The sequence below is a fragment of the Lampris incognitus genome, chromosome 13 (assembly GCF_029633865.1).
Source record: "Lampris incognitus isolate fLamInc1 chromosome 13, fLamInc1.hap2, whole genome shotgun sequence".
Classification (NCBI taxonomy): Eukaryota; Metazoa; Chordata; class Actinopteri; order Lampriformes; family Lampridae; genus Lampris; species Lampris incognitus.
Window position 1 is genome coordinate 53,543,890 of NC_079223.1, and position 11,524 is coordinate 53,555,413.

Here is an 11,524-nt window from a genome sequence, read left to right on the forward strand (position 1 = left end):
AAAGCGACAGTACAAGTATATGACGGTCGTTATAAAACATACATAAAAGTAAATAATGACATAAAATAAAATGTAGTAAACACAAATAACAGCACACAGACAGGATTTGGTGATATTTCATACTCAAACAAAATAAAAACATTAATTTAACCTGGTTACACAGACAACAGCAATATAGAATACAGGTGCCACCTAGTGGTCGCTGGTAGAATAGCCTCATCGATACATAACATCTCCTCCCAACTAAAATATGTTGTACATCAACAATGCAAAAATCACTTCCCGGAACAAAGATTAAGTGACAAAGGCGTAATGTTACTTCCCAAAAGTACATTCAAAACAATGTTATTTTCCGGTATACATTCAGACCCCGTATTTGTATCCCAATATTTTTATACTCAAAAGTCTCAGTCTCTTTACCACATTATCGATGTGTTTACTCAGCAGAGTAACGTGCAGGTGGTTTAGTATGTCTCACCGGATAGCGCGAGTGTCTAACAGTCTCCACTATCTTAGTAGGTCCAGCACCAGCTGGTTCACTGGAGTGAGGTGTCTCCGTGGGCTCGATAGCCACTGGAACTGGATTAGTGTTCTCATCAGTGTGAGATGCAGGGGTACCGAGGTGACGTGTAGTACCACCAGCACTACGTTGAGGTGATATAGGGAAGCTGGTAGGAAGGTGGACTGCAGAGCTGGCAGCGTCCGCATGTGCCTGCTCTGTTCGAGTCAACATCTGATCCACATGGCGTTTCCACACTCCCTGTGCTCCCACCTTGACCTCGTATGACACTGGTCCCGTTTGAGTCATTATAACTCCTTGTGTCCACTTTTCCTCCCCCTTCCGGTAATCACGAACAAGGACAGACTCACCGACTGCAAAGTGTCTGGCCTTGGAGTGTTGTTGACGGCGTTGCTGCTGTGAGTCTTGAGAGCGATGAACAACCCCAGCCACACTGGGTTTGAGAAAGTCCAGTCGCGTGCGTAGCATGCGCCTTGTGAACAGCATAGACCAACGTTTCTCAAACCTCTCCTGGAGGACCACTTGTCCTGCATGTTTTAGATCTCTCCCTGCTCCAACACAGCTGATTCAAATGATCAAATCGTTATGAGCTCCCGAAGCTGCCTCATAACAACACTGATCATTTAAATCAGCTGTGTTTGGAGCAGGGAGAGATCTAAAACATGCAGGACAAGTGGTCCTCCAGGAGAGGTTTGAGAAACGCTGGCATAGACGGCGGTTCCTTTGTCGTGGCGTGCGGGGTGTTGCGATACATCAAAAGGAATGTGTCGAGCCGCTGTTGCACTGGTGCGGCGCCCCTGGAGGATTTGAGGGCGTGTTTGAAAGTCTGTACAAAGCGCTCGGCCAGGCCGTTCATAGCAGGGTGATACGGCGCTGAGCGAATGTGCTTGACTCCATTGGCTTTCAGGAATGTGGTGAATTCCTCAGAACAGAACTGGGGTCCATTGTCGCTTACGAGAATGTGAGGAAGGCCGTGGTGACTGAAAAGGCCCCTCAGTACTGTGATGGTCTTGCTTGCTGTGGTGCTATCCATGATTTGCACCTCGGGCCATTTAGAATGAGCATCTACTACCACAAGATACATGTGTCCTTCAAATGGACCAGCAAAGTCCACGTGAATCCTTTCCCAAGGACTGGAAGGCCACATCCATGGATGTAGAGGGGCAAGACTCGGTTCTCTCTGATTCCGCTGGCATGAGTGGCAGGATTTGGCCTGGAGCTCGATCTGAGAGTCAATACCTGGCCACCAGACATACGACCGTGCCAAGCTTTTCATCCTCACTACCCCTGGGTGTGCTGTATGTAGCTCGTTGAGCACCCAGTGCCGTAGCTTGGGTGGCACTACCACTCGTGTGCCCCACATGAGGCATCCCTGTTGGATTGTGAGGTAATTTTGACGAGTCAGGAAAACAGACAGTTCAGTATCTGTGTTTTTCGTGTTTGGAAAATGTCCAGTAGTGACCATCTCTAGTACGTGAGACAGTGTAGGGTCAGATCTAGTGTTGTTTCAGATATCAGTGGTACTGATTGGTAGTGTGTCTAACTGTGACATGTAAAACACATCTACGGTGTCTATCTTGTCATCGTGAGTGTCCGGAAGTGGCAACCTTGACAGTCCATCTGCATTAGTATGTGCTGAAGCCTTACGATACTCTATAGTGTAATCATGCGCTGACAAGAGGAGCACCCAGCGCTGCATGCGGGCTGCGGCCATCGACGGTGTACTCCTCACTGGACTGAGAATGGAGGTCAGCGGGCGATGGTCTGTGAGTAGAGTGAACTTGTTACCATAGAGATACTGGTGAAACTTACGTATGCCAAAGACTATCCCCAGCGCCTCTCGCTCAATCTGGGCGTAGTTCTGCTCTGCTTTGCTGAGTGTTCTTGACGCATAAGCGATAGGTTTCTCTACACCATCAGGCATGACGTGAGAGAGTACAGCCCCTACCCCATAGGGTGAAGCGTCACAGGCTAGACGGAGGGGCAGCTCAGGGTTGTAGTGGGTTAGCACCTTCTGAGATACCATGAGCTCTTTCACTTTTCGGAACGCTGCCTCACAAGCTGTAGTCCACTGTCATTTCTTCCCTTTGTGCAGCAGTGCGTTCAGTGGTTGCAGGATGGTTGCCAAGTCCGGGATGAAACGTCCATAGTAGTTTATCATTCCAAGGAGCGAGCGTAGTTGGCTAACGTTGGTGGGTGCCGGTGCCTCCACAACAGCGCGTTCCTTCTCTGGCGACTTGTGGAGCCCGGCAGCATCGATGACATGACCTAGATACTCTACTGACTCCTGGAAAAACATGCACTTATCCTTTTTGACATGGAGACCATACTCCTCCAGTCTCGTGAGAACGTCGTCCAGGGCTTTCAGGTGGGTCTCTTCATCTGGCCCACTAACCAGAATGTCATCGAGATAACAGTGTGTGAATGGCAATCCAACGAGCACTTGATCCATAGCCTTCTGGAACAACGCTGGTGCCGACGCAATACCGAAGGGCAAGCGGTTGTAGCAGAAAAGTCCTTTTTGTGTGGAAATAGTCAGTAGCTTCCTCGACTCCTCCATTACTTCCATCTGTAGGTATGCATTTGACAAGTCCAGTTTACTGAAGCGTTGACCTCCAGCTAGCGATGCAAAGAGATCCTCAATGCGTGGAATAGGATACTTGTCCACACAGAGTGCTTGGTTGAGGGTGACTTTGAAATCACCACAAAGTCTCACCGTGCCATCCTTCTTATTGACAGGAACTATGGGTGTGGCCCAGTCACTATGCTCCACTGGTGAGATCACGCCAAGGTCAGTGAGGCGGTTCAGTTCAGCCTCTACTTTGGATCTCAGAGCATAGGGCACATTACGTGGTGGGCAGAATTTGGGTATGCTATCAGGTTTAAGAGTCACTCTCGCCTTAATGTCTTTCATTGAACCCAACCCATCCGAGAACACAGCAGAATGCCGCTTTAGTACAGCATCTAAACTGTCTTTCTCTTCAAGTTGTACACCATACACAGTTTTTAAGTCTTTCCAGTTAAGCTTAATAGCTCTCAGCCACTCTCTACCAAATAGTGGAGCTGCATTCACTTTTACAACATACAATGGTAACTCAGCTGTTTGCTTATTCAGGTTTACTTTCACATCAATAACCCCTTCTGGTAACAAAGGTTCACCTGTATACGTCCTAAGGACTACATCAGTAGGCTGCAATGGCACCTTTTTCATTGTACTTTTATACTGTTCCCATGAAATTAAAGATACAGCAGCCCCTGTGTCTAATTCCATTTCAGTTTTCTTACCATTTATTTCAGGTAACACAGATATACGTGAATATTTACCCTTACGAAACAGTGCATAAAATGGCAATTTGTTATCATTGTCAGATTTAGTCCCTTCACTTGTACTTTCATTGTCACTGGCCTCCACACAATGCACTTTCTTCTTCTTGTCTCTCCCACTGTGTTTGGATGTGTTGCTTTTGCCTTTAAACTCCGGTTTCCCTTCTCTGTATTTCCTCTCTCTGCCATAGTCATTCTTGGGTTTACTTTTACACATGCGACCAATGTGGCCTTTCCTGCCGCATTGATGGCAGTCTCTATCTTTATACCAACAGTTATCACTATGATTTGTCTTTCCACACTGCCTGCATTTGGCATGGGATGTTTGAGAGAGAACGGCATTTACCTTGCCGCTCAACTGTTGTGCGTCACGCGCCACTGTTTCTGCTGAAACTGCATAAGTGACCGCTTTCTGAAAGTTCAAATTGTCCTCGGTCAACAAGCGCTTCTAAACCGTTTCACTTTTCAGTCCACAAACAAACCTGTTCCGTAGTGCATCCTCTAAGTAGCCACCAAACTCACAATGCTCGGAAAGTCCTTTAAGCACAGCAACATACTGAGCCACCGACTCACCGTCCTCCTGATTCCTCTTGTGGAAACGGAATCTCTCTGCTATCACTATCGGTTTGGGGGCGAAATGTCCTTTGAACACCTTTACAATGTCACCATACGTCTTCTCCCCAGGCTTATCTGGAGCAATCAGACTGCGCAATAATCCGTAGGTCTTTGGCCCTATCACACTCAATAGAACCGGCACCTTCTTAGCATCCCTGATCTCATTAGCCAGGATATAATTCTCAAAACGCTCAATATACGTTGCCCATTGTTCACCGGATTCCTCAAATGGTTCCATACCGCCAATAATTCCCGCCATGAGCGTCCTTCTGGTTCCTTTTCCCTTTCTTCTCCGCTACAACTGCGTGGATGACTTCGTCCAAACAAGTAGAAAACTTCCCTTTTCACGGCTACTTTGGTGCCTAAAAGTTTCTACTCCACATTTCGTCGCCAATTTATATTATGTAGCTGGTTGATAACACTATGGTGTAAACAATTTCACACACACGATGCAGGGACCACAACGCACACACGGCTGTTCATTTCCATGCTTTACTAGGAACTCTTCTTCTGTTGGTTACAACCCAGACAACAGCAATATAGAATACAGGTGCCACCTAGTGGTCGCTGGTAGAATAGCCTCATCCATACATAACACTAAAGATGGCAGAATTATTGTGGAGGATGAGCTACTCAGTTCCCTGGCTGTAAAAATGAAGACACTGACCCAGGAGGAGATCGAGTTGTTGATTGAGAACTACTTTGACTCCGAGTGGATAGAGACCTCACGGAGGGTGCTGATTAAGCTTTGCCATCCTGCGCAGCGGCTCATTTCCCACAAAGGGCCTAAGAAAGATGCCAGTAACATCAAATCTTGTCTTAATGTACTGAATGAGTGTGGAGAGAAGAGTCCCAGATTTGTCTCTCATTACTTGGATGCTCGGCCGCCGGTGACTTTCTCCAACATGGATGTCTCGAGCCTGCTTGGGAGAATGGAGCAGCTATACGTGGAGGTCAGCTCTATGAAGCATGCAATGCAGATACGTGCTACTGTGAGCAAAGATCTTCGGTTTATCACTGAGAAGATCGTTCGCCGAGTGTGTGCACTGGAGCGCTCCGTTGACCTGACGGGGCAATGGTCCAGATACGTCGGTGGCGGTGGTTGGGGCCACTGTCATGAGCACGATAGATGGAGCCGCCGGCCTGGTCGGCACGGCATTTGGGACTGCACCGGTGGAAGCCCCGGGCCTGGGAGCAGAGGAGGGAGCTTCAGCAGTAGTCTCCACTCTGGAAGTGGAGAAGGCTGGGCAGTGGAGGAACAAACCCTCAAAAAGAGCCTTAGTTTTTGAGATACCCCTACCCGGAGTACAGCAAATGCTGACCTTGTTTTTTTTATAACTTTAAGGTGTCTCCTTCATGAAATGGATGGTCAGCAGTGTTACAAACATCCTGAAATTGATCCATGAAGTGATTCACCACACAGGAAAAAAAGTGCAAAAAAAACGCCTACCCTAAAAGAGGGAGGTCCAAGTTAACCCTTTGTCATTTTCTACCTGATGCTTGTTTTTACATAGAACTTGCTCAGAAGGTCTACATGTCTCTACATCCCAGAGTAAACAGGATGCCAAAATTAAGTTCTATTTTGTATCAGGAGCCTTTCATACAAGGCCGTATTATAGGCGGAAATAGCAAAAAGTATATTTTTCTGATGATCATTCACATGTAATCCTGGTCCTACTCTTCTATCAGGGATAGAACAAAACTTAACCTTGTTTTTCATATGTTTAACATGTACCCTTCATGAAATCAGTGGTCAGAAGTGTTACCTTGTCTGCAAAAGTCATGAGATTTATCCATGAAGTGATTCTCCATGTAACACCCGTCCCATATTTATCTAAATAAAATCTGCAGTGTGTTACTAATATGGGCGGGCCCTGGGTTATGATCTAAATAAATGGCGCTCTTACCTTATCAACTGGTTACCAAAATGCCCTAATATTCTGTCCTCGGCACATGAGTTCTGTGCAGTGCCTAGACAGATAGCTAACACGAACGAGGGACAAAGCTTTCCACTGGAGTAGTTTAATCACTCGTTGCAATTTTGTAAAACTGAAACACACAAAGCACAATGTGAACACATTAAAATAAGAATATTAAACAATTGTGACCTCAATTAACATGTTTCTTTTACAGGTACCCTCACCAGGATCAACATTCACAAGGGTAAGTACAATCCAAATTTCAACACAACAAACGTTTCCTATGTAACAATATACTATAGCTCTATTAATAGAGAACTTCCTTCCAGTTTCAAATAATGATGGGTAAGTATATGGTAGGTAAACTACAGAGCACACTAAACAGATCAATGAATGTGATGCACAGCTATAAGCAAGTAACATCAGGCTACCATGCACGAGGCTAGGCTAACGGTATATAGCTAACACGCACACACACACACACACACACACACACACACACACACACACACACACACACACACACAACCGACGTAACGTTAAACACTCATAGAAACCCATGACTTAACTTTTCCCATAACACACATTCATTTCTAACTTAAACACGAAATAGCGCCATACTTACTGATAGATCTACTCTACGGGACACAAAAAACAACTGTAGAGCACATCCATTAACGTTAGTTTTCTGTTTTCAGGCGAACTCATACTGAAAGGAGATGCCGTTATGACAACATTGGCTGGCACCGCATCACTTCCTTGCTGGAGCAATAACCCTTCCGCCAGTAGGTGGCACTATAGTTTCAAAATACTAATAACAGAAATGACAGGAGTCAGCACACTCCCCACTTGGTATCTAAATACCACTTTTACACCTTTTCTTTTCGTATGAGTAAAACCACATCACTGATCGGCCTAAGGTACTCCTTTACTATCCCTTGACTAACAGTCTTCACTGAGACCTTACGGACCTTACTATCAGAGCTGGGAAAGGACTTAACTATAACTCCAAGGGGCCACTCGTTACGTTTGGAGTGAATGTCCTTCATCAGAATAACATCACCCTCTTGTAGGTTAGGCATTTCCTTGGTCCACTTTCTGCGCAACTGAAGAGTTGCCAAGTACTCCTGTTTCCACCTTTTCCAGAAGGAGTCTGCTAAACTCTGGACCTGGCGCCACTGTACTTTGCACAAGTGATCCAATTCAAAGTCACCTGGAGGAGTGGGTGTTCCTTTCACCTTCTGTGTTAGAAGAGCGGCAGGAGAGAGCATTTCGGGTATCTCTGCATCATATGAGATCGGAACCAGAGGTCTGGAGTTCATGATGGCCATAACTTCGGCCATTAAGGTAGTTAGGACTTCATGGGTGAGTCTGATAGCTCCATCCTTCACCAGCAGAGCATCCAGGATGCATCTGGCCACACCTATCAATCTTTCCCACGCACCTCCCATGTGCGAGGAATGGGGAGCATTAAATGTGCATGTGCACCCCTGGTCTTGCAAGTAGCTTTTGATCTCTGGATCATCTGTGTTGATCTGCAGCTCTCTGCATGCACCGATGAAATTTGTACCTCGGTCCGATCTGAGATGTTTCACAGGTCCACGTATAGATAGGAAGCGCCTCAACGCGTTGATAAAACTCGAAGTTGACATAGATTCGATAACTTCCAAGTGGACGGCTCTCGTACTTAGACAAGCAAATATGACGGCCCACCTTTTGCTCTCTGCTGCTCCGCCTCGCGTCCGACTGGTCATGATACTCCATGGACCAAAAATATCGATCCCCACATGAGTGAAAGGAGGGTCCACAGCCAATCTGTCAGCTGGCAGACCTGACATCTTTTGAACTTCAGATTTCCCTCTTAACTTCTTACAGACGACACATTTGAAGATGATGCTTGAGACGAGTCGTTTCCCTCCTACAATCCATACACCAGTAGAGCGCAGGGCGCCTTCGGTAAAGTGGCGTCCCTGGTGAGCTACTTTCTCGTGATAGTGCCGGACTAGGAGAGTGCTTACATGATGACCGGCAAGTAAGATGAGTGGATGTTTCTCTTCGTCTTCCAGATCGGCCTTGTGCATCCGACCTCCCACTCTGAGCAACCCATCCTTGTCAAGGAAGGGATCCAGTTGCACGAGAGGACTTTGACACCGAATGCTGATGCCCTCATTTATGCATTTGAGCTCTTCTTTATACATCTCTTCCTGCGCTACCTTGATGATGGTTGACTTGGCTTGACAGCGCTCCGAGTTGAGTGGCTGACTGCATTTATGCCATCCTTTACACATGTCAGTTTGAGTCTTGTTGGAGAATGAGCGGGCCACATGAATGAGACTTGCCATGCCTCTTACTAGACTCTTCCAAGTAGAGAACCGTTCGAATCTTTGAGGACTAAGAGGCTGTTCTGTGACCTTGGTTGCGTGAGAAGAGACTTGGGGTAGGATCTCCTTATCCATATCCGGCTGCACAAGGTCAAAGGACTCTGGCTCCTCAAATTGAACCTTGTTTGGCTGACTGAGAAATGCGGGGCCAGAAAACCAACTGGATGAGGGGAGGCAAGAAGCAGGGATTGGCCTGGTTCCATAGTCTGCTGGGTTCTCGCTAGTTGCGACATGCTGCCACTGATTAGGTTTGGTGGAGCTCCGTATGTGAGCCACTCTATTAGCTACATAGGTGTAGAACCTCCTGGAGCTGTTGTGGATGTAGCCAAGAACAATGCGACTGTCTGTAAAGAACCTGACTGCTTGCAGCTCTAAGTCTATTTCAGATTGAATCAGGTCTGCCAATTCAACTGCCAAAACAGCTGCACACAGTTCCAAACGCGGCACAGTGTGCATGGGTTGAGGGGCCAGCTTTGATTTTGCCATGACAAAACCTACGTGCCATTTTTCTTCAGAGTCCAAGACACGCAGGTATGCTACAGCAGCTATAGCCACAGTAGATGCATCAGAAAAAACGCACAGCTCTATCCATTTGCATCCTGACACAGAGACTGGTGTGTATGCTCTCTGCATGTGGATCTCTTCCAAGTCAGTTAAAGAGGCAGTCCATGCCTTCCACTGGGACTCTTTCTCTGGTGGGAGTGAAGCATCCCACTCATACTGCTCTGAGGAAAGGTCTCTTACTAAGGCCTTGCCTTGCACTGTTATGGGTGAGGCAAACCCAAGGGGACCATACAGACTATTTACGGTGGACAGTGTGCCTCTACGAGTGAATGGTTTAACATCTTGTGACACTCTGAAGGTGAAACTGTCTCTCTGGAGTTCCCAGCTTAAACCCAGACTCCGTTGGAGGGGCAAGGGGTCTGCTCCCAAGTCAAGATCCTTAAAGTCATTTGCTCGTTCTTCCTCAGGAAAGGCTTCCATGACCTTTGTGCTATTTGAAGCGATCTTATGAAGTCTCAAGTTGGATTCAGCCAGGAGCGCCTTCGTGCGCTGCAAGAGATCGATAGCTTCATCTTCCCTTGACACAGAGATCAATCCATCATCAACATAAAAATTCCTGAAGACGAACTCCTTTGCATCTGTTCCATGTTCCTCTTGGCCATGTTCTGCAGACCTCCCCAGGCCATACGTTGCTACAGCTGGTGATGGGCTATTCCCAAAGACGTGCACGGTCATCCAATAGTCAATGATTTCTTTCTCTGGATCATTGTCTCGGTGCCACAGGAAACGGAGGAAATTGCGATGGTCCTCCCTGACTTTAAAGCCATAGAACATCTGTTCTACATCGGCGGTGACGGCAATCTGTTCTCTTCTGAACCTCAGTAGGACTCCCGCAAGAGTGTTGTTGAGGTTGGGTCCGCTGAGAAGCATGTTGTTCAAGGACGTTCGCTTATATTCAGCGCTGGAATCGAAAACCACTCTTATTTTACCTGGTTTCTGGGGGTGGTAAACACCAAAGGTAGGTAAGTACCAACACTCTTGCTCTGGCTGCAGGGAAGGAGCTGGCTCTGCCTGGTGGTTGTCAATGACCTTCTGCATAAAGTCAAAGAAATGGCCTTTCATTTAAGGTCTCCTTCTAAACGAGCGTTGGAGAGAGGTAAGCTGCTGGGATGCCTGTTGTCTTATTCGGAAGAGGCTTGCGAGGTGAACGAAAAGGCAGCGGTGCTACCCAATGGTTTTCATTGTCCGGGTACACTTCGTTTTCCATGATTCTGAGAAAGTTGTTATCATCTACTGACAGGGCTGGTTTGTCATCATCAGGCGTTTTCTGGAATACATGTTCACCTAGATCATCCAGTCTTGGCTCTGGAAAAACCTCCTGAGTGTGAGGATGAGTTAGAAGGCTTTGCTTGGCTGGAGTATCAAGTCTCTCCTTGACGTGGATAATGTTGGTGCATGGCTTAAGAAAGGAAGAGCGTCCATTTTGAAGGACATGTGTTTTGTAGACGTTGACTCTCTCAGTCTTGTGTGCACCGTCTAAACACAGCTCCCCAACTATGACCCAGCCAAGGTCAAGGCGTTGGGCAAAGGGAGCGTTGTGCGGCCCATTTAGCTGTTCACGTACCTTATGCAAGCTCAAAATGTCTCTACCTAGCAGGAGGACGATAGGAGCGCTGGTGTCAAGAGGAGGGATCTTATCAGCTACAGGGCCGAGGTGAGGGAAATAGTGAGCAAACTCAGGTGTTGGTATCTCTGATCTGTCATGAGGTAAGTTGTTGCATTCTAACAGCATAGGGAGGGTAACCTTGGTTTCCCCGTCGAGTGATTGTATAACAACATTGCTAGCCTTCCTCCCTGCTGTCTCAACTGTACCTGAGCACGTTTTCAGGGTGTAAGGGGATGCATTACCTTTAATGTCTAGGAGATCAAAGAATTCCGATTTCACCAGGGACCGGTTGCTTTGGTCATCAATCAGTGCATAAACTCTGCGGGATTTGTTCGGATGATCGGCATGGTATACTTTGACTAAGCAGATTTTAGAACAAGAACTGGGTTTAGTGTCTCCACCACATAGTATTTCAGTGCAAATGGAAGTGACTACAGAGGATGCAGCTTCTTCACCCTCCCCACTATGCTCATCCTCAGATGTCTGTTCGGTCTGCTTACTAACTGACCAAGGGGCCAGACCAGGATGCATTGCTGAAATGTGTTTGTCGCTTTCACATTCTTTACATTGAAGCGTTGCCTGGCAATCTTTTGCT

The 11,524-nt window shown here is 46.9% G+C and overlaps 1 pseudogene; it reads right to left on the bottom strand.

Annotated features, from left to right (window-relative positions):
- Positions 1–1,148: 1,148 nt before the first annotated feature.
- On the bottom strand, positions 1,149–3,434 carry LOC130122589 (uncharacterized protein K02A2.6-like; annotated as a pseudogene).
- Positions 3,435–11,524: the final 8,090 nt, after the last annotated feature.